Source organism: Podarcis erhardii (genome assembly GCF_964252035.2).
Source record: "Podarcis erhardii genome assembly, chromosome: 3".
Lineage (NCBI taxonomy): Eukaryota > Metazoa > Chordata > Lepidosauria > Squamata > Lacertidae > Podarcis > Podarcis erhardii.
The window spans coordinates 81212801-81237638 of record NC_138507.1 but is presented as its reverse complement, the minus strand read 5'-3'; the positions used below and the strand labels follow the sequence as shown (position 1 = coordinate 81237638).

The 24838-nt window shown below is 42.6% G+C and overlaps 1 protein-coding gene across 10 annotated transcripts in view; it reads left to right on the top strand.

Annotated features, from left to right (window-relative positions):
* Positions 1-24838, top strand: part of SMYD3 (SET and MYND domain containing 3) — a gene marked incomplete at its 5' end in the record, with an annotated part of 382495 nt that overhangs the window by 218271 nt on the left and 139386 nt on the right. The window lies entirely within an intron of this gene.

Here is a 24838-nt window from a genome sequence, read left to right as displayed (position 1 = left end):
GACGAGCCCAAATAGGTTCGCCACCCGAGCCGGGGAGGAGCGGGAAGTCAATCTTGGCTTTCAGGGCGTAGTGATCAGACCATGGCACTTCCACAGCAGGGAGCATGATCACATCTATGCCAGCCCCAAAGAGCTATATCCTCACCATGAGAAGTCTGGAAAGAGATGCATCGATTTCTTATTCCGCCTCTGTTGCCACATTCTCTTAATGTGCAAAGCAGCTCAGAGAATTTTGTGAACACTTACTGACATCACAGCCTCTCAGGCAATGCCTCTGGATAATGATGGCCTCATGAATTATGTGTTGGCAGTCAGTCCTGCAGCCCAAATGCTGCCCTCCGGGCCACACCCTCTCCTGAGCCACCCACCTTACCAGCCCTGCTTTGCACTCTCCTTGAATTTTTGCCTGGCTGAAATGTATCCTTGAATTCTGATAAAATCCACATTTGTTGCTCCTCCCACTTTTGCCTTGGCCATTGTGGCCCTTCAGGCTGAAAAAGGTTCCTCACTACCCTGGTCTATGTAAGCTTTTGAGGAATTTCAGCATGATATGTAAATGTATTTGACTGACAGATGGAATTATCTGAATTAGGCAAAATTCAGCTAAAAGGAAATGTAACTGAAAGATTTAACATTAAGAAATATATAGCCGATATATTATTTTTAGCCTTTTCTTTCACAGTCAATAATGAAAAAAGCATTATCTGTTGACTCTATTGAGAGGAATCCAATTAAAATCTGACATTAAGGACGTTGGCAGTTAGCAGATAGATTGACTGCAGTAAACATATTTTTCATTTGTGATTCAGCTCACAATAATCTTAAATGTGATATTTTATTGCCTGCTAATATCTTAAGGGACTCTGCCAGTTTCTATTTAGCCCTTTGGAGCACAAATTTCCTAGTGCAAAAAAAGATGCTTGCAATATAATGAATGTGGAAAAGAGTGTCAAGGGATATTTCCAAGTGCTTAAACCCATTTGAGGTTTATTAATTTTCTGGATTTAGGTTAACATGGTTTCATGAATAGGCACCGGGCCTGGAGAGTGGGATTAGGAAGGTTTCCAGGGGCTCTGAACTTGTGTCAAGCAAAACTGTCATGCCAACAAGCTAAGTCAACTGAACAGGGGAAAGCCTTTAAAGTGCTCTACCAGTGCATAATGTTTGTAAATTTTATTCAATTAATTTACAGCTGCAGGGCTCATGAGGCTGAAATGGAAGTTTTGTGAAGTTTTGATAAGAAAGCAGCCAAAGCAAAGAGAAAGGAAAAACAGAGTTTGATTAGCTGCACATAGTTTTAAAAAGAGTTGGCAGAATGACAAATAAATGCTGGAAGGGCCCTCTGCTATTTTTATTTTTTTTGTATGTGTATGTATACATGTATACTTACCTCCCCCTTCTTTTGTTGACAAAAATAAAAGGTGTAAGATGTTGCCCCCCCCAATTTTTTATCTGTTTCTTCTGCTTTTGCTGTTGATTTTTATTGAGCAGTTTAATGATTTCTTAAATTCTGGGAAGAGAGGTGTGTGTGTGTGTCTCTCTCTGTGTGTGTGTGTGTGTGTGTGTGTGTGTGTGTGGAGAGAGAGAGAGAGAGAGAGAGAGAGAGAGAAGACTGGTTGAAGTATGGCTGCCACAGGTGTATTCATTACCTGTTAGGTACTTCAAATGAATGCTAGGTAGAGCTAGCAGTCCTTAGGCTTGAGTCATCCTCTTGACTCTGTATGTATCTGGGCTGCACTCCATTTCCACCTGTTAATGTACAATGGGTTGAGTAGTCAGAGAGTGTGTTTTGAAGTCACAGCAGAGTGAACAATCCAGAACTATAACCTACTCCACAAGGGGGTAAGGAGCAATCAGTAACCTACATTGTCTTACAGGTACTGAATTCTTTTATATGGAATAATTAATCTAGGCATAATAAATTTACAAGGGTCCATTTGGATTTTAGTCCATCATTATAACCTATTTTACAAGGTGTACATGGATATCAAGCCCTAATCCATAGCAATGCTAATGAAAGTTTGGACCTTTCTCTAAAGATGAAGTTCTTAACATTTCCAGACTTCATTTTTAAAGATAGTTTTGCATAGTTTTGCTCTGGATACAAATATTGTCATGTTTAAGGCAATATTTAACAAAGACGAGGATCAGCAAAGCGTATTAGCCAACGACCTTCCATTTTTTGCAGCAGCATTTAATAATCTAAGACTGTTAGAATAACTTTGATTACATTGGGGAGCCTCCTAGATGGGTTGTGAGAGAATCATTCCTGCAGTAAAATAAATCGGTGAAAAGACTCTTATTTGCCTATGTTCAACTGCTGGAGTTCTTCTTTTCTAGAGAATTTGTGGGGGCTATTAGATTAACGCATCAAGGGCATTTGGTTATTGGTGTCATAATAATACCCAGACTTCACACTGATTTTGTGTCTCTGAGCTTCTGGAAAAGAAAAGAGTGGGGATTTTTAATTGTGTCTATAGATCTTCAGAGTGTGTTTAATCTACAGGTTAGAGCAGAACTAGCCATTAGATAACTATTAACTCAAAGTCCAGGGCAGTTTCAGATGGATTCAATATTGCAATTTCAACAATGTTTTAAGTACATAACCATAACAGCATCTTACAAAGAAAAGAAAAAAATTCCGCTGGGCATGGTGAAACATTTTATTTATCTAAACCATTTAGATCCCATTCTTTACCAAAAAGGCTTCCAGAGTAGGTTACAGAAGTCAGCAGTATGGCAGTCTCTCTCTGTAAACCCCTCAGGCTTACAATCTAAAAGACCTGAGTTAAAATGGGTGGGGAGGAAAAAAAAGTTGTTTTTTTTTACAGTTCTTAGGACACATTTATAAAGTTCTGACTACACAGATTCTTGGAGATAGGGATGAAAGTCTGCTGCATCCCAGTTCACAGAGGGATGGACAAAGTTTGTCGCCTTCTGCCTCTAGGTGAAAAATTATTAAGAATCCATCTGGAAACTCACACTTTAAAAATACTTACGAGAGGGGTGGAAACCGCATGTAACCCTTGAAATGCTTTGTAATGAAATCTACAGGACTGGATTCCTAGAACCATTGCTCCGATTTGAATTCACCTGGAATCAGCTGCGCTAGCTTTGGAATCTGAGTAGGGTGAATTCTCCATCTGTACTTGGAGAGCAACATCATTGGAAGCATTTTCCTCTCACATCAGGTCTAGGAGCACAGCAGATGGCTATGTCCTGGCCAAGAGGGCAAGGCCCCTTCTGCCACACAGTTCTTCCCTCAGATTGCTCATGCAAAGCCAAGAGGGAGGTATAAAAATTCCTGTCAAGCATTGATAAAAAAAAGTTTCTTCAGATGCTCAGGGGAAAAAAGCTAGAATCTTCTACCATTCCAAGCCCAGAGCTGATATTAAATATTAATTTTTATTTTGTGTGTGTTTCTGTTTAATGAAATATTTGTACTGCTCTACTCTCTACTATATGTGCGTCCAGTGTAAATTGTAGTATCAGATACAGACTATCAACTACTGATATAGAATGTCAGCTGTTGATAAAGGTTCTTGCAAGTTTTTGTCCCTCAAATACAAAGCTTTGTCCCTCAAAGCTTTATTTGTCCCTCAAATATTCAAGAGTGTGAAGAGATTTTGGAACTCCCACAGCCCTACGTTCCATCCTACCTGCAGCTTGACTTGCTTAATGCTGGAATTCTGGCCTGTATTATAAGATTTTTGCCTTCATGTCCTATTTGTGGGATTTCTAGAAGCTTATAGTCCATTATTGTGGGGAAAATGCAGATCTAGATGGACTTTTGGTCTGATCCAGCAGGACTTTTCTTATAACTGTAGCAGATTGACATAAGACCATACTTGAGACTTGCATGGTCTGTTTTTCTCCCCATGCATATTTTAAAGATGCAGCTAGGGAATATACTCTTGGTGTGAGCTGTTAATCTTCAGTTAAGTACGGGTGAGTAATTCTATTTTCACACTTAGGTCTAGTTTACATAAGACTTGTATGGACATTTAGCCATGGTTTCTTTAATTAACTCATTTACAAATTAATTGCTGTTGTCACAAACACTGCTTCCAATATTTCACAGAAAGAAGAATTATAGGATCCTCACTGTAATGGCCTGGCACAACCTTTGGTGTTTTCTCGGGCACTATGCCTGGCTTGACCATCTGGGTGGGTTAGAGCATTGTTTAGACTGCCCTACTATGTGTATTCTGGTGGTACATGTGGAGTACATAACATCCTGATGAAAATAACATTTTTGGCTTACAGCATAACGCAGTTTTGTAAAGTACCATTTGTCATAAGCAATGAAATTTTTGAATAGCATAAAATGACATATTTATAAACCATGTGCAACAGCCTTTTGATTACATGCTATGCTTGCTATTTAGTGGTATGCTGAGAGTTATCAAGGCTGCAATTTACTGAGCACAGTGGCACATATTACTGAGTAAACTTCCCCAATATTCACTATAACTAGATTCAGAGTTCCATATTTTAGTTAGGTTCTTCTCTCCAAAGACTATAATGGATCTCCACCTTAATCTGTGTTTCCAACATCTTTTGAAGGGCTGCCTGTGTCCATACCAGTATTGTTAAAATCTTTGTTGAAGATGATGAGTGTCCTTGACATCTGGTGGCTTATCAGTGGGCCTTCGAGTTGTGATATGTGAGGTTTACCTGGTGCTTACTTCTTTTGGCATGAGGCAAATATTCCCCCCCCCCCAAATTTTTTTTGAGAGATAATTTTAATTCTCTTGACTGTTTGATTATAATTTTGGGGCTTTTACATTTTTGTATTTTCAGTTCAACTGTGTTATTTTTTTTTTGTAAACTACCATGGGATTGTAAGTATGAAAGCTTTTACAGTGGTACCTCGCAAGACGAATGCCTCGCAAGATGAAAAACGTGCAAGACGAAAGAGTTTTCCGTTTTTTGAGTCGTTCCGCAAGACAAATTTCCCTATGGGCTTGCTTCGCAAGACGAAACATCTTGCGAGTTCTTGCGAGTTTGTTTCCTTTTTCTTAAAGCCGCTAAGCCGTTAAAAGCCGCTAAGCCGCTAATAGCCGTGCTTCGCAAGACGAAAAAACCGCAAGACGAAGAGACTCGCGGAACGGATTAATTTCATCTTGCGAGGCACCACTGTAATATATTTATCTATCAAATTCCTATTAAATTTATATGGCTTGTATCCAGTGGTGGCTTTGTGCCAGCAGAAGCACTCCCACACATGCAAGGAAAGACATAACTGTCACCAAACCACCAACTGCAACCCTCTGTGCCATATTCATACTCTTCCAAAAAGGTCCTTCAGTCTTTAGGAGAAGCTTTTGGGAACCACTTCTGCCAGTGCAAAGTTACTGTTGTATGTCTGCATGTACACACACATGGGATGTACAAAGGCATTATTTTCCATCCCACTCCATATTGCTTGCATGCATATTTTCATTCCATTGCCATTCGTATTCTACCAAAAATGGTGTTATTCGTCTCACTGTCTACTGTGGCAAAATCATATAGCTTACATTCCTTACGTAATTAATTATGTAAGCTATATTGTCATTATGCTATTCCATCCATTTCTTTTCAGTGCAACACAGTGCAGATTAGAGAGAGAAAACAATAGTCAATTATGTAACATTTGCAGACTGTAAACAACAAGAATAGAAAATACCAATCATATTCACTAGACTGATTTCCCTTCTGGACATGGGATAAATAAGCAAACATAGGCAGTTTCCCTCTTTGTTGTAATTCTACGACATTCCTAATACACACTCACATCTCCCCCCTACAGATTCTTGTGTTTGTTTAGTACAGTTTATGGCTTATGATTCACTCCCAATATGATAAGCCTCTTATATAAGACAGCAGTAACATCTTGATACTTTAATCTCCAAACCAATTACACTTGATTTTACAAAATATTTCAGTCAGCCATTTTCTGCTGTCAGAGAAATAAATTATGCTTCTTTTTGACCTTCATAAATGATGACTGGCAAAAGATAGCAACCTCAGCAAACATTTATATGCTTGTAATGATGCTTGCAGTGTTATTACAGGCATGGAAGTAAGTTAGATAAACATCAGTATTAGATGCTGTGTTGTTTAGACCAAGTGCCTAGACATCAGTTGCCAGTTGTTCACTCACTGAACCACCATGGCAGAAGGTCAGAGGTGGGTAACTGCTAGCTAGTAAGCTGAAACTCTAGCCAGTGAGTTAGTTGCTGGGTTCCTGCCCCCCAGATATAAAACTCAAGGCCTGCTGTTATTCTTCATTCTGAACAATACTGTTCAACTCTCTTGCCTACTTGTATTATCTGTCTCTCTGCTCATACCCTTCATTGCTCTACGCAGCCAAAGTGAACCCCCAAAGAACCTTGCTGTTTTTGGAATGCAGGTCTTTCACATTGCTATTCAAACATTCAATGCTCAGGGGCAGTCTTTGCCAAACTGATGCCCTCCAGATGTTTTGGACTACAGTTTTCGGATGACAAAATGCATGCTGGCTGGGACTGATGGGAGTTGTAGTCCAAAACATCAGTGGGGGGAGCCCACGTTGATGAAGGTTTGGGTACCCAGCTGTTGTTGGACTACAACTCCCATCATCCCTACCTACCAGGACCAGTGGTAAGGGATGATGGGAGTTGTAGTCCAACAACAGCTGGAGACACAAGTTTGAGAAACACATGTCTGGGTTGTTGTGCTGGTTTACACTAGCCAAGCTTTCATTGTTGCTGCCTGATTTCCTTCCCAGGTCAATAGGCTAGAAGGGCAAAAGGAAGCAGTCTTTGCATTGAGATGTTGGTGCTGGGAGAATGCATACACCTCGACATGTTTCAACCCATTTGTCTTGTTTGTGTGATCTATTTTCTGTACCCAGTCTTAATCTTAATCTTCTAGGTCAAATGTAGTCTCCTAAAAGAAAGTTTTACTAAACCTGAAAAGTGTTGTACGATACCAAAGGCCTACCAAGCCCAACATTCTGTTTCCCACAGTCTCAACCAAGCATGGCTGAGTGGACTGTAGAGCACATAATGTTGCAAAGTAGACTTCCTTAGTAGGTACAATTTCAAAGCAATATTTGTTGTTCAAATTTCTAATTATTGTTCCCCTGCCAGAACACTATGACAGCAGCTTTCCATAAATTAGCCAGCCAAAAACCCAAGACATCTGCAGGCAATTTGGGATAGTAAGCGGCTGAGGGGGGGGGGGGAATCAGGGCACTCTATTCCGTTTTATTACCACTTATGTGCTTCTCATGCAGACACATTCCTTTCTACTTTCCATACTTTTAGCTAGTCAGTGGATAATTCCCCAATCCCAAAATTCTTCTGAAATACAAAAGCATATGATAAATTTCAAGGTTCTCAACAGGTTTGTTTGGGATGCAAAATATCCCATTGTGTTCACTCGCTTATCTGCTGGATTTGCCTGCCATGCACCTATTACAATATGGGTTTTTTTGTACTATCCTGTGGGGGTCTAATGATGTGCATCATCACACTGTTGCGTTTGGCTAAATGGGTTGACCTTGAAAGACATGCTAAAGGACATGCATAGTACATGGTGGTCACAGTACATGAGAGATAAATTAAAATGGCAAAAAGCAATTAAGTAGACTTCATAAAGCTATAATTTGCCATTCTGTAGTTCTTTGGTTTGTCAGTTCCAAACATTTTTATTGAGGACAAATAAAAATAAGTAGTTCTAAACTGCTGGGAGTATCTGAAAATTGTTAAAGCCTTTTGTTGTAATCTGGTTACTGTGATTGATGCAGATAAGAGATTGTTATTGGGGGGAGGAGAGTTCAAACTGAGGAAATAGGAATTTGTTTTATTGTGTATGAGTGTCACGATTTTATCTGCAGACCTAAGGGACAAGCAAAGATTTTGCTATTTGTTTCAGTAATTGCATCCTTGTATTATGTTTTTGGTGTGATAATTGCTAATTCCATTTTTAAATAGAATGCTTTGCACTTTATGCTTCCAGAATACAAATCAACAGATCAACAGTAAGAAGCATATAGATGAATGTTGCAGAGGAATTTTGTTGTCCGCTTATTAACTATAGGGAGTTATTTCACCTGTGGCCTATCCAAGCAGCAACAACCTCGGTAAAAATATTGACTGAATTCGGCTTATTAAGAGAGGTTCCTCTTACTTTCTAGAATAAAACTGTAGGGCTATGTTCTCTTACTCAGGTAAATCCCAATGTAATTCAGTTGTAATTCATATGTTAAAAATGCCCGACTTTCCAGCAAAAACAGGAATCCAGCAATGGAGGGGAAGTGTGTATGTAAACGAGTATTTTTCTATTTACTGCTAACATCCACTTTAGCAAACCATTGCCTCTTTGCTGCCACCATAGAACTAAAAAAATTCATATTTTGCTATAGCGGTTAACTTTTCAGTAGCTATGAATAAATGTGGGAGAAAACAGACCAAAGTACTAGATTGATGTGACCACCCGCAATCCCTGCCGAGATGTGCATAGGATTCCAGGGGTTTTGGCCTTCAGCCAGGTTCTGTGGTCCTTTGGAGAATTGAAGAGTCGGCGGAGACTGTGGTAGCTTTAGGAATCATGATTTATTCACATATTTACACCTGAGTTTGGATGGAGGGAGTCCAGATTTTATAGCATGGTCATCTCAAGAATGGCTTGTTCCCCACAGCAGTGCAGCGCTGGAGTCAAAGGCATCTCTTCCAGCCTGCCTCCATCCAGCCTGCCCAAGATGGGTCTCTGTCTTTGTTCTTTCCCTCCTCCTTCTTCCCAGCATGCCTTGCTAAAGACACTCTTTCCCTGTCACCTCATTACCAGCTACCCTGGCAAACTTACAAATCCCCAGTCTCTGTTGACACCTCTCAGGGTTGGGGGAAGGTCAGTTTTCTTGCACTGCCAATGGACCTTAATGGCCCTGTATTGTTTCTTAATGACCCTAGCTTGACCAGGTCGTTTTGCATAGGCTAGCTCAGGATTTCCTCTGCAGCTTGTATTTCCCCCTTCATATTACAAATGATCAAAATTCTACCATTTATTAATGTATTGGGTTTAGTGGGGGGTCCCCCCGTCAACATATAGCACCATTAATAGACTATAATGTTTGTTTAAAGAATTACTTATAAGGTTTGTGGTTTCACTTACTTGTTTTTACTTTATTGTGTAAGGAATAGGGTTATGATCCTTTTATGAGGTTGTGGTTCCATCTCCTAATCAAGCCCTTGCTGATTACCCAGTTGGCAGACAGCTCCCTTTTTTGCAGTTTTCACCTTGGTCCTTCACTTCCTTCACTTCTCAGGCTTCATTCATATTTGCAGCTGTGGTCTTCAACCTGGTCCAGCAGCTGAACTGGTAACCAGTGCAGTTACAGATGCTGACTGCCTCACTCCTAAAAGGACTCTGGCAGCTGTGCTCTAGACTAGGTGATGTTTCTGAACCACCTTTAAAGGCACCCCCGCACACAGCACTTTTCAGTAGTCTAGTTTGGAAGTGATCACAGAGCACAAATCCAGATAAGGGCACAGTTGGGGTACTATCCAAAGCTATAAAAAGCACTCAGATCTTCGCCAGGATCACTCCCAAACTACAAACTTGATCTTTCAGGGGGATTGCGACACCATCCAACACCAGCTGTAAACCACCTTCCAAAGCTGAGGATTTCTAGTGGTTGTACCCTTTTCTGATAATCTTGAAATTACGCCTTTTCGCATAAAGGACCTACACTTTTTCTCCCTCCTCTTTTGCTGTACTATGGGTCCAAATAAAATTATGCAGGGAGACCAATAATCTAACATGCCATCAGGTCTCCTGAATTCACAGTTACATAAAAACGCAGGATATTCTAGCTTTACTGGTAAGATGTCTTCCACTATAGTATGAAGTAGGTTTCTTTTCTCCCTCCCCCTTCCAAATACAGTCATTGTTTAACTCGCCTACATATTTAAAAAATAATTACACACACAAAAATGGAATGGTGTACAATCCACTTTCTGTACTGCAGATTGCAGCCTCTGTGTTATTCCAATTATATGTATACATATGAGTTCTGGTTTTTTTATCAGTCCCATCTCTAGGATGTGAAGAATTGATTTCCAGGAGATTTGAAAACACAACCTGGGTAATTCATTTTTACTTTCAATTTTCTTCCAAAACAATTCTGACAGCCCATTCCACTATGAAGTTAAGCCAAAGTTGATGGATTTAAGTTAATTTAGTGCCTTGAAGAAAAATGTGGCAGCAACAGTTCCTATGCCAGACCCAGTGAAGTAAATGTCACCTGTGCTTGTGAAGTTTTCACTTGATCATGTTATTTGGCTTCATTAGCGGCATTCAAACATCACAATAAACCATTGTGATGGAATAAACCATGGTTTATTGTGATAGGATGAGCTGCAGTGAGCCTTAAGTTTGCACACTCCCCCCTTTCCTCTTTAGTGGACCACAAAGAAAGTTTAAAAGCTTTTTCTTCTATTGTTGATGTACAATATTTTTTCTAAACCTGACAAACTGGTTAATACTAATGGCGGTTTGGTTGAAGCAAACTATAATTTCAAACCATAGTTTATGGAACGGGTTTGTTTCAACAAAACATGGTTAATATTGGCCATAGTTTATGGTTTGTATGACCGGCCAAACTGCAGGTAATCTAAAACAGAAGCACAAAAATTCCCCATCTGGTCGCAGCTGCACCTGAGAAGGGGAGGGTGAGGGAAGAACACAAGATCTCAAGGATTGTGGCTATGATGTCTGAATATAGCCATTGAAACTGATTTGGATGCAGGTGTTTACTTTTGGAACTGAGTTACTGGGGGGAGGTGGTCCCTTGATCTTTTGCTTATCCAGAAACAATGTAATATATGGCACTGGATATTTGCCCACAGTTAGAAATATGCTGTGTATTAATTTTAATTCATGGTTGAGATCTAGCCTCTGCAAAACTGAAAATCAGCCATAAGGTAACTTGGTTGTTCTGTCACAATTAAGAACAGCAAGGAGTAATCTAGGCAGCTTTACTCACTGTTCATCCTGGATAAGCTTTCAAACATAAAAAAACCAAGAAAGTGTAAAACCAGGCCCCAAGGAGCAATTTTTCTTTTCTTCCTCTCTGCAGCCTTTTCTTACAGCCTATCAGCATGAATTTAGTAAGGGAGGGGGGCTGCAAGCACTATATTCTTTCCTTTAGATGCCTTCAAAGTATTCATCAGAGCAGTGTGCAGGAAATTCATCTACTACCACCTCCTCCTTCCAGTTCTGGATAATTTCATAAACACCCAGTGTTTATCAAATTTATTTCTATTAAAAAAGGACAATTTTGAGGCTCTTTCAAGGCTTTCTATGCAATGTGGTAATTGTCTTAAATATTACATTCAAGTGAAAAATCTTATAATTCTGTAATGAGTGCCATGGTTTTTATTACAGCCCTTTAAAAAATATTCATTTCTTATTAATGTAATTTGTGAGTCGCCTAACACACCAGCTTTTAGACAACTTACCATCAGGTTTAAAAGCACACAAAATTGTTAGGAATGGGCATCAAAATTTAATGTTTTTTAAAATGTAAAATGATACCAGCCTCCACACAAAACAAAACAACACAAAAACCAGTGTTGGGGCGACCCTAATACAAAAGCTTGACGCAGCTGGATTATGCTGCATCAAATACTTCGAAGAAGAGGAAAGTGCTCTAATCTAGGAGGGTGGGGGGAGGTTCTCCTGATATTAAGCCAGTGTTTCCTGCTACTTCCAAATTGGCAGATTTTGACTTAATGTTAGAAGTAATGATGGAAATAAACCAGAATCACATCCCACTATCTTCCCCATTTATTTACTGACATTAACCCCCCAATTTGGAAGTAACAGGGAACACTGGTTTACTGCAATGTAACAGGCTGAGGAGAGTGCTCAGCCATGACACTTGTTCACAGTAGTCTGAACTGGACCATTTTATCATACATAAGGCCATATTATTTTGCAAAACTCTGCTTTCTGATTATTTTTCAAGATATGTTTGTTTGCATTCTGGTGGAGTCATGGTTATTTTGAATGATTTTACTTGAAAGACAGCATTGGGTGTCTAACTTCCATACTTTATTTTTCATTCTTATTGCTTCTGTAAGTTTGGGTCCAAGTAGGGGAGTTTACGAAACATACATAGCCTGATAATTTCATGAACAGAGCATATGCCAGGGCTAAGGGAATATATTTCTGTGTGCTTAGCTTATGAGAGACCTTAGCAAATATAAATGAATGATTTCAGCCCTGTCATTTCACTGCCTGTCTGCCTCACAAATCATGTGGCTGTCTCTTTCCAAAGGAAATTACATCCTGGCACAATAAATGGAACTAAAAGATTTCAACAGGTTGAATATGTTGATCTAAAGTGTATATGATTTTTCTGTGATTTGGGTGACTCAAGTACAAGAGATTGCAATATGTATAAGAATGTGTTTTTGAAAATGGCCAGAGTCTGTTGCCTTGAAAAGAAAATCCGCACCATTCCCAATTTTCTCATTATTTTATTTTATTTTATTTTATTTTATTTTATTTTATTTTATTATTTTATTTTATTTTATTTTATTTTATTTTATTTTATTTTATTTTATTTTATTTTATTTTATTTTATTTTATTTTATTTTATTTTGATGTTTCTGGCAGCAATTGTCTGAGCTACTGTGACGTCATAAAGTCTTAACTCCTCAGTCAGTGTCAACATAATGTTTGCAGCCCAGTTACCTTTCTGTGAGTGAAGGGAAAGTAGTCAGTTTGACTGGGATTAAAACTTCACACAGGAAGAAGTATATGGAGCAGATTAAATATTGAATGTGTGAGAGAGAAAAGGCCCTGGAAACAAGGGAGATAAAAGATAGCAGATGCAGCTACAGAAAAAGAAAATAGGCTGGTATTCATGTCCGGGCGAGAGTCTAGGTAGTGCCCTTAAGTGCAGGGTGTGTGCCCCCCCTAAATTCCCAGCACAGAGTCTGCACCAAATTGGGATGGAGGGGGAGCTTTAACCTTTAACCCTTGTTTGGTTTAGAACACCCCCCTATACCTGCAGTTTTTCATTGAAAGGAAAACTCCCATCCAATGGTAAAGCAGAGTTCCTGAATATGGGGTGGTTTGTAAGCACATATTCAGCTGAATGCACTTACAAGCCCACTTCAGACCATTTTGGCTAATGTGGAGTATTGTGCAGGTATGGGCATTGGGGAGCCTTGCATGAACACTGGGAAATTTTGAACACATGAATAGGATGTTCCATTCTGTGCAAGGACAACATTTGACCCCCTCCCTGCGGCCCTTTCAGCGCTGGCTTAAATCAAGCTTTGGGAAGGAGGCATGAGGCTCTGGCAGGGTCCTAGAGCCCTCCTACCTCCTTCCCAAACATGGCTTTGCCTGGCTTTGGGAATGAGGTGGGAGGACTCGAGGACCCTGTCGGAGCCTCACACCTCCTTCCTGAAGCTGGGCAAGCACTTACAGGGTTTTGAGAAGGCGCCCTCCTTGGATGCACACCCAGTGTGGCCACACAACTCATGCTGCCCTAAATCTGCCTCTGGATAAGGTGCTGTGGCACATTTTTGTGCCAGTTGAATGTTAATTCCACTTACACACACACACACACACACACACACTATGGTAAAGGACCCCTAGATGGTTAAGTCCAGTCAAAGGTGACTATGGGGTTGCAGCGCTCATCTCACTTCAGGCCAAGGGAGCCTGCGTTTGTCCACAGACAGCTTTCCGGGTCATGTGGCCAGCATGACTAAACCGCTTCTAGTGCAATGGAACACCAGGACGGAAGCCACTGCGGTCCCTATTTATCTATTTGCACTGGTATGCTTTTGGACTGCTAGGTTGGCAGAAGCTGGGACAGAGCAACGAGAGCTCACACTTTCACACAGATTCGAACCGCCGACCTTCCGATCAGCAAGCCCAAGAGGCTCAGTGGTTTAGACCACCCTGCCACACACACACACACACACACACACACACACAGCACTCTTGACTTGTTCATCAAATACATGACCACTGTTATAATTGTTGATGTTGTAATTGGAATTCACTTAAACTGTAATTAATATAAATTATATGATTTCTTATTAAAAACCACAGTGACTCTCTACACACAAAGCTATTAAAATATTTCATAGCAGTTTTTAAAAGTGTACATTGTCAACAAAGTAATTTTACCAGTTTTTTTCTTTGTGTTATTATTCTACCATCCAGTTCTAATGGATTTCCACTTATGAAATAATAACTATCTTTCTAGTTTATTGTGGAACAGGTAAACAAGTTACAGAAATAATGGTGGGAAGAGAGACTAGTAACAGCTTTGACGTTTCTAATGACCATTTAAATGAATGCTTCAGCAACAACTCTGATGCAGATCAATAATTGTCCCATTGTTAAATGGATTGTTATATTGATTTATCTTGTGGTTAACAGTAAAACACCAATTAACTTGCTGTTATTGTGGAACAATAATAAAAATAAATCCAAGGGACCAACCACTTTTTGGTTAGTATTAAATCTCCTGATTTACATGCAGAATCAACTTCCAGCTTCTTATTCCTATGACTTGGGAGACTCAGAAGCAGCTGAGAATGGATTTTTGACCCAAAGCTATATGACTTAACTAAAATGTAATTACACCTTAGGTAATTTTTATCAGGTTTCCATTTGTCTTACAAGTAAGCCTTTGACCTACCAGCCAAAATGCAGTTCACTGGCCTAATGTGTTGCCATATGGCACGTCAGGTGCTTAAGGGTGCCCCTGTTTTTGCAGTTCTGCGGAAGTGTCAAAACTAGAAGCCTTACTGAAATTCTGGTGTGTCTCCAGCCATAGCTGTTGGACTCGTTTTGCCCTGATGCAGAGCATGTTGTGTAAGTCTAGGGTTAAAGTATTATTTCACGAGGTGACCTCACTGGTGGTGTGAGACCAGTGGTGGAGAGCACCTTAATAGTGCTGTTGAAGTGTTGCAAAGTATTGTGGTGCTGTCTGTTGTTCTTTATAGTGGTTTCCTCCCTTTATTTCTAGCATAGTCTCAAAGGGCACAAGATCATTTAAGAAGCAATCCCAATATCCAATCTTTCAGTAGGCTAGTATTCAATTGGTTAAAATCTTGCTTTAACAATATTATTAAATTGATAAGCACGCATAATCTCTCTGCACAATAGAGGCATCTTGGTTAGAAGTAAAACTCCTTTTCCAAGCATCGTTTAAAGAATGCATTATGTAGAATTGGTATTGGAGATTTCTTGTTCCTATTTAATAACGAGGGAGCATTTGCAACAATTGGGTGTTTCTGTTCACCTTTCAGTTGCTGTTGCGTATATGTACAAAATGGTAGAATCCGTATTGCGTGGACAGGCGGAGTCCCCAGATCCCGCGCGGTCCCCGTCATGTGGAATAACGACTCAAGACAACGTGCTATGGGATTAAATTGGCCACAACTTTATTAAATTTCAAATGTGGGTAGACCTTGGCTCAGGCATTGGGCGTTCTCCCTCCCCAGTCCCCAGCCGGGGACCTAGGGAGCATCAGGGTTATCCAGTGTGTGTGGGGGGGATGGGCCGGCTCTGGAGAACATATGTTCAAGCAGAGATAGCCGCCCCCGTTACGCCGCCGCAGGGGAGAGCAATGACGACCTTTCGGCGTGCGGCCAAAGCCTCCCTTCAAAAACCCCTTTAACGGGGAACCCTGGTATCGCCGCCGCAAAGAGGAAGATGGACTAAAGGATTCCGCCCAAGGCTTGATACCGCAACCCGAGACCGCAAAGATTGCGGTCTCGCCGCCAAGACTACCTACATCTGAAAATCCCCTTTGCCATCCTCCAACCAGTCAATCAGGCCATGCCTGATGTCGCTCAGCCAACGCTCGTTACCACGGTCCGATAGGTGCATGCCATCGGGCCGAAATAGCTCCTTCATGTAGACTTTAATGTTGGGGTGTTTCGCGATCCGACCTCCCATGCGAGTGATTGCAGAGCGCACTGCCCTATTGATTTTTTCAACGGTGTAATTAAGTCTAGTGGGTTTGATGTTGCCGCGCCAATGCAAGCGTGGCAGAAGTTCGGACCAGAAAATCATGATGTTGGGGTGAGCGGCATGTATGCTTTCCAGGTCCGCGATCGCTGTTTTGATCAGAATTATGCTTTTTTGCACGGCCAAGTCATTTTCGCCAAGGTGGAGCACAACCGCGTTTGGCGGGTGGCGGAACGCAAGTTCGTGACGCAACCGAGGGAGCAGGGCATCCCATCGCATTCCACGTTGACCGAACCAGGAAATGGAGATCTTTGGCCGCAGACCCAGATGTTCTCCGTCTGGACCAGTGGTGGCATGGACGGCCGCCCAATGCACTATGCTGTGGCCGAGGATCCATACATGTTTGGGGGTTGAGCCTGAAAGAAAGGATTATATGTTGTTTGTCAGAGCCTGCTGGTTGTATCTAATGTAGCCTTTGAAGGCAGCTGAACGCTACCGCCCCATTGTCTTTATGTGTTCTGCCGGGAGGAATGTGGGGGCGGCAGGAAGGCCCCTGCCGCCCAGGGGAGGCTCCAAAGCCGCTGTAGGCCCAACTAGGCCGCACAATTCGGCAGAGCCTTTGTGAGGCCCAGCTAGGCCTCCCGGAGCCGGCAATCGCGGGTGTGGCAGGAAGGACCCCACCACACAGGGGGAGGCTCCAGGGCCGCCGTAGGCCCGATTAGGCCGCAGAACGCGGCAAGGCCTCTTCGAGGCCCAGCCAGGCCCCCTCGAGGCCCAGCCAGGCCTCCAGAGCCGGGGGAGGCCGCGCGGCGCAGCCCGCAGCCCCCCCGGCGATCGCGGGGGTGGCGGGAAGGCCCCCGCCGCCCAGGAGAGGCTCCAGGGCCACCGGAGGCCCAACTAGGCCGCGAAACACGGCAAGGCCTCGCCGAGGCCCAGCCAGGCCTCCCCGCAGCCCAGCCAGCCCCCCGGATCTGGGGGAGGCCGCGCGGCGGGGCCCCCGGCCCCCCCGGCGATCGCAGGGGCAGCGGGAAGCCTCCGCCGCCCAGGGGAGGCTCCAGGGCTGGGGGACGCGGAGGAGCCCCCCCGAGGCCCGGTAAGGCCTCATGAAACGCGGCGGGCCTCCCTGTGGCCTAAAAAGGCCGCTTGGAGGCCACCAAGGCCCTGGGGGGCGACTGGGGACCCCCCCACCCCCCGCACCCCAGGGCCGCCTGGGCCGCCAGGCCTGGCGGGGGAAGGGGAAGGGCTGCGTGTGGCGTTGCCTCCCCCCCCACGGCCCACACGCCCCTGCAGGCATGGGGGGCAGCTAGAGGGGCCCCCGTGTCACCACCCAACACCCCGGGGCATCAGGGCCCGCCTAGGGAAAAGGATCCCCTTTTGAAAAGGGTATCCTGAAGTCCATTACCCCCCCACTATCCCTTGGGATCCCTGTAGTGGGGGGGGGGGAGGCCAAAGGCCCCAGGCTTACCTTTAGGAGCGAGGAAGTCCAGCGATGTCCTTCCTGGAGAAGCTCTGGAGCCAAGTGAGGATTCCCAGGTAAGATCCTCCCTCTATTGTGTGGGCAGGTAATCCCTCCCTACCTGGCCTGGTCTCCTTGGCAACACTTCCCCCAGGTGGGATTGGACAACTGACTGAGGTAGGCGGAGACCTCCAGGTATCCCACCTGGGGGGAGGCAAAGCCAAGCCTATGCTGTTGGGGCCGCTCCAGATCTAGGGGCTGCACACGTCCACGCAAAGGGCGCCCCCCGTTTTAAGTGGGGAGCGGTCATTACAATACTGTTGTTGCCAGAGCTTGTGTATTAGTCAAATGGAATAGAGTTTTTCATATAACTTATATGAAAATCAGTGGATAGCTTAGTGTCGTGCTGGTAGCATTGGCTGAATCTTTTCATTCAGGAGATTTTGACTTCTGGGAATCAGGGGTACACACACAATCGCACATTCATACGCAATATAGGAATGGTTTTCCACAGCACATGTGCATGAATATTGCAACTGTGTAGGTGTGACCAAACCTGTGGTCTGTCACACCTGAATGGCGTCCCCATAAAATGATGCAGGTCAGATAGAACAAACACATAGAATTTCAGTATGCCTACACTTCACAGTAGTGTGGAATTGCAGCATGGAAAACTAGCTTTTTTGTCTTTGTGTGTGTATATACATACATATACACATTCCTGAACTATATACTTAATTGGAGCACAATGCCCCATAACTTTGCAGCTGTTAATGTGGTTTGGTTCTGCTGCCTACCATTTTGTAATGTTTGGGCAAGCACATTATGGATTGTGTGAATTCTCTAAGATTACCTTCCACCTGGAAATGAAAATGGTCAAGGGAATTCTGGGAGATGGTGTACAGTGAGTTAAAGAAAATCTTTAAATTTCCTTTCCCGAAGAAACCGGAAGCATTTCTTCTAGGTGTACTTGGGCATGAGTTACCAAAGAAAGCCCACAGCTTATTTTTATATGCAACAACAGCAGCAAGGATATTATGTGCAAGATACTGGAAACTAAAAGAGACCCCAGGGAAAGAACACTGGCTATATAAACTAATTGAATATGCAGAGCTAGCCAGTATGACATCTAAAATAAGAAATCAAGATGATAAACAGACGAGGAGTGAGTGGGAGTACTTGGGGGAATATTTACAAAAATTTGACCTCAAATATAAATTCCAGGTAGGGGAAACAGTTGACAGTATTAAAGATACAAGAGTGTGGAAAACAAGGTGAAGGAATTAATGTATATGCAGCTAATCAATATGTAAAAAGAACTGTCATGGAATGCTGGGTGGGAAGTCAAACAGAACTACTGTATAAGAATGGAAAAAAGGTGTAATTGTAAAACTGGAAAACTTTTTTCTTTTTTCTAAAGACTACCTTCCCTTGTGGAGTAATGAGCATAATGGTACCTGGTTTGATAATGGAGAATAACATCTCAGTGTCTTTATTCCAGCATAATTTAAGTTAGGATCTTGAAATGCGCACTGTATAGAATAGAATAGCTCTGTTCTATCATTAAAAGCTGTTAGGTAAAGCAATGTAGATGTTAATAATTTTAGTCCCTGTCACCCTTGGTTCCTAGAAAAATGCTTCCGCTAAGGAACAGAACACAAGAATATCATTTCTCTTTATCCCGCTTCAGTTTATCTACTCAGTTTTCCTGTGGAAATCAAACTTTAGAAGGAATCTTGAATAGAAGTTATGCTGGATAAATAGAAGCCCCTCCTCCACTATGACCCATCAGTTTTTTTATGGTTCCCTGAAAGTATCCTCTTAGGACCAGTTCACTCAGTAATTTCTTCCCACAGAGCAGCCCTGAACCATCCTCAACCATGCAGCGGCGTAGCGTGGGTTATCAGCACCCGGGGCAAGGCAAGTAATTTGCGCCCCCCAACCCGGGGCAAGGCAAATAATTTGCGCCCCCTAACCCGGGGCAAGGCAAGTACAGTAATTTACTCTCCCAAGCAGCAGCAGCAGCGAGGCTTCTCTCCTTAATTGATTCCCCCTCCACACCGCGTCGTTTCCTGGCTGCTCCCCCCCCCTTCCCCTCTCTCTCCTCCTCGCTCTGCTTGCCTTGCCCTGCCCTGCCTGAGGGCACCCTGAGGAGACTCCGCTCTCCTTTTTGACCAGGCGAGGTGGGAAAAAGGGGGGAAAGTCTCTTCCCGCCCCCTCGCCAGACTCCCTGCTCCGCTCGGCTCACTACCCAGGCGGCCAGTGGAAAGAGAGACGCAATTACCTCTCCCTCCGCTTCGCCAAGCTGTCAAAGCCCGGCAGCAGCGGCAACGGCAGCAGCAGGTGCAGCCAGACCCCCGCGAGCCCGCCCGCCCGCCCGGCTTCCTCTCCTTTTTTTGCCAGCGGCAGAAGGCTTTGCTCTCCCCCTTCTGCGACCTCCTCGCCAAGCCAAGCGAGCGCGGGCTCCCTAACCAGTGGATTTTAGTAGGGGCAGAGAGCTGCTAGTGCGAGTGCGCCCCTGCCCAAGTTGCGCCCGGTGCGGCCGGCACCCCTGGCACCCCCCACGCTACGCCACTGCAACCATGTGTGCATCCAAGATTATTGCACACTGAATGTGAACTTCACGTGGAAACAGAGAGAAGCAATTTCCAGAGTCAAAGCAGCATCCCCCAAGCTCTACTGTTGCAGGAATAGCTGTGCCTGTTAACCCATGGCTTCAAATTTGGTTTTTTGCTTTGGTGAGCTAAGCTCAGGATTGCTTGATGTAGGGGTAAGTATTTTGTGAATCAGCCTTGGGTGTCCCTATACGCCAGGCATGAGTATTGGGAGGGGTGTGTGGTTGAAGGTGGAGCTATTCTTTTCATCTTTAGATCCCCGCCCCCGCTGAAGATTCACTAAAATCTGTGTCTTGACACCAAAAGCAATGTGATATATTTCAATGTGGGGCAGGTTCATTTGTTTATTTAATGCATACCTTTATATTTAGCACTTGGAAAGTAGTTTAATGCAGTTTCATTCAGCTTCCTTTATGAATGAGTGAAGTGTTAATTGTCTATAAATATATAAAGAAATAAAACAATCTTTCTGAAGAACTGATGCTTGAGGGTAGCTGTATGGCTTTCTCAAAGAAGGATGCTGTGCAATTCTTTTAGTTTATAATTTGGGTCTACAAAAGCATGGATATATGGGAAAACAAGTTCCATCTGTTTGGTGTTCTTTTCTTTCTTTTGTACGTGCTGTGTTTGTTTGTATCCCTTCTGTTATTTTGGTTTATTGGATAGATTATGGATAATATACAGCAAAATTTTAGTTTAAATGTGTGCTCATGAAAATCAACTTGTATCAGTTTCAGATTACAGTGTATAACTGATGCTAAACCTTGATGAATGCTGATGATTCTTGGAGTAGTGGCCAAACCATGCAAAGCTAAAGTTCTTTTGTATGTGTTTTTTGGAGAGAGAGAGTTTTGTAATTGTCCCTCTTGTCTATAAATGAAGATGAAAAATACATAAAGATTAAAGTTGTCAAGTTGTTTCCACTTCTCCTGTGTAGGCTAAAAACTGAGAGTACTTAATGCCCTTAAATGCAACGAAGCTAATATAAGCAAGCCTTGTTTTTGTTTCTGGTTGAAGGGTTTTATTTAGCTTTTGATCTAAACCAGTTCCCCTCCTATATGTTTATCTTATTGGCAAGATAACAGCAATGCCTACGGAACAACAGTACAAAATTCCGAGGAAACCTTGGATGGAAATGGGACTTGGGATCAGATATGAACTTTATGACTGCTGCCTTTATAGAGACCCCAAGCCAAGAACCTAATCCTTGGACACTCATGAATACCCAGATGTAATCTTAGGTTGCTGAACCCATTTCTAATAGCACCATCATAAAGCAATTTTCTCATAGGAAAGAGAGCAAACAAACATTTTGAAGCTATATATTATTCATTTTATTGGTTTCTTTCAGAGCAGTCCTTATGAGAGGCCAGGGTGGTACAGAATGCAATGGCTGATCCTCAGTCACATGTGAAGGCCTGCCAGCTCTTGTTGGCCAGGGTGGAAGGGGGAGGGTGACGTTCCTCCTACTTTTGCCGCCCCAGCTTGAAACTTGCATAGCTGAGGGACTAGAACACTGGGCGTCTTAAAGAATTCACATGATCCATTTTGGGGTTTTCTCCAACACAGTGAAAGATGCCAGTGGAGAGAGGTGATTGCATTATATCCTAAACCCCCCCCCCCAGCCACCAGGCAATAAGGATTGTGCCGTATCCCTTGTATTTCTTTTGTTACATATGTGTTTCATTTCACAAGCAACAACAACCACATCAGGCCTCTGTAAATTACTGTGGGAATAACAGCCACTGAGAGAAATGCAGAGCTTATGCATCGCAATGCAACTTTCATAGAGGATGCTGGAGAGCATGCCTCGTACCTATCTAATTTCCATCTTCTGCAAGCTTCTCAGAGGTAGATGGCCAGCTGTCATACATTCAACTTCTCAGAAAGCATATCAGTACAGGAAAAGGCATGAAACATGCATACATTTGGTCATCAATAAATGTCAGTATTTAGATGTGTACATGTATTATATGCAAACTGGATAGTCAGGGTCAATTGCTGCTTCTGTGTGTGCATGGCAAATACACATGTGTGATATTAATCACACGCAGAAGTTTTCATGTATGTTTCATACTTTTTCCAACGTTAAGTATTTTCCCTGTAAGATCATTTCAAATGTGAGGACACTTAGAATTACACAATTGTCATGCATTCACCTAACACCTTGCTAGTCCTCTGTAGGTAGTCTTCTATTTTCACCCATAGGCAACTTTGATTGGAAGTCCCACCATCTCCATACACATAGCCTCTACATAGTATTCAAACAGACTGTGCACATGTTCTCCACAATTGAAATAATTTCTCTCTTTGTGGTATACCAATTCATGGTGGGAATATATATTTATTGGTCATGTGTGGAGGCTGACATGTAGAAGAGGTGGAATGTGCTAGCATGTCAGAAGACAATCTGCACAAGGCTAACGTAGTCTGACATTCATAACTGATATGTTTCTCTTTTACCCTACAACAATATAAATGCATCTAATTTTGTTTATTGTTTGCTCTGTTATATTCTTTCTTATTTGGAGATCACTTGTAACCGAGTATGATTGTTTTCCATGAATATGGTCTTAACAGTGTGTCTGTGACTGTGGAGGCCAGTTCTGGATCCGCACATTCTTCCACAGTGGGAACATAGGTTTCCAGGTGGGAGTTGGTCACGGTGAGGGTTTGCCAAGTGTGCCTTCCTCTTAGTGTGTTTCTCCCTTTTGTCCTGAGTTTATGTTTCTTCAAAGTCCATGACTTTGGTAGAGGCTGTTCTCCAATTGGAGCACTCTCAGGCCAGTGTGGGCCAATGTGCTATGGAAGTATGTCATATTTTACTGTCGAAGAGTGGTTTAAGACTTACATTTCCTGTATGATGAAATGTAACATTTCCATTGAAAAAGAACTGAAAACATACTGATATTAAAAGTTGTTGTTCTTTGAGTATGAGGCAATATGGAATGCTCAAGATAACAGTTACTATGTTCAGATGTCAAAAGGCAAGCAGGCAAATTGAGTTGAAGTTTCCAGGAGAAGAGCCACACTAATCTGCAGGAATGACAAATGAAAAATGTGGTGGCCCCTTAGAGATTTAGTGTGACATATGCTTTTATAAGCTGCATTCTATTTTATTAAGTGAGCAGATAGTGGTGGACTGAGGTACACGAGGGGTGAAGGTGGGAACTAAAGATAGTAGGAAGGAACACAACACACCCAGATTATTGGGGCACTCAACATACCAGAAATGCAACAACCAAATGGGAAGGGAGGAACTCATCCATAATCATTGCTCAATCCCTGAAAAACATAAAATTCGTTAATGAAATTGGTTCAATACATGTTTACTTCAGTTGCTCATGAGAACTCCTATCTAAATATTGTGACTGTAAGGTTTCAGAAACAGTGACAGGAGAGGTTTAAATGCTTCCCTTCTTGCTGTAGCCCAGTTTGTGTTTCAGTCTTTAAAAATGTGATACGGTAAATGTCTTCACTGTATCCCTGGGTTAACAATAATGCCTGATAATTCTCCAGGACTTCCTTACATAAGGTACATATTTTCCTTAAATATTTACATATAGGTTTTTTTACCCCAGTGTTTTCATTATAACAAGCAATTATTTTCATGCTCAGCTAAGGTGAAATAGCATGATCAGTCAACAAAGCTAGAAACAGAGTTTCTTATCTCAAGCTGATGCTATCTTTAACACCCCCAATTCAAGAGGTCTCTTACCTTCCCTAAGCCGTACTTATCCTCATTTTTTTTAATCAAAGGATTTTAATTCTTCAGGGAGAAACAATCCAACACACCAAGAACAATTTCCTCATATCAGCTATATCATAGTACAACTAAACAAAAGACCATCCCTCAAAATTCCAGTGGCCCAGTCTTGCAAGCATGGAACCAAGGAGATCCAGAACCAGCAAGTTTAGAATATTTACTTAATACACTTGTAGCTCAACTTACAGTTCCATCATAGAAGTCAAAGTGGCATCCATAAGGAGGAGGATCTGATATCCCGCTTTATCACTACCCTAAGGAGTCTCAAAGCGGCCAAGATTGTCCTTTCCCTTCCTCCCCACAACAAACACTCTGTGAGGTGAGTGGGGCTGAGAGACTTCAAAGAAGTATGGCTAGCCCAAGGTCACCTAGCAGCTGCATGTGGAGAAGCGGGGACGCGAACCCGGTTCCCCAGATTACAAATCTTTTGCTCTTAACCACTACACCACACTGGCTCTCGCAAGGAACCTCTATCCAGACACTGAATTAGATCCAGGCCTCCTTATCTTTAGCAAGGTGGCTATACCCTATGCCCTCAGAGTACCCTATGCTAGAGAAAAGTAACACATGCTATACAATAGCCAACAGCCATGCAACAGGTGTCAGTGTGAAGGGTACTGTACACTTAATTTGATTTAATATTTGTATTCTGCTTTTCCAACAACAAATGTTGAGCTCAAAGCTGCTCACAATAATCACAATAGCATTAGAGAGCAACAAGCATTGCAATCTCTATAATATCAAACACAGTCATATACAAAGCAAACAACAACAGTTGTATGTTCATAGGGCTCTGTTCATGGGGATGAGAATCCTGATAAGCCATACTTCATCTCCGAAGTATTCCCATACGTTTGCATTCATATAGGACACCCTTCCCGCTTCACTTGGGCAGACACAGATTGTGTGCCAGCTAGGGGCATGGCCAGCACATACAGCGGTATCTAGGGGGTAGGGCTAGCTGGGTGCATTCCCAGAAACTCTGCTATGTGTTCAGTACTCTTGGGTACCAAACATCTGAAC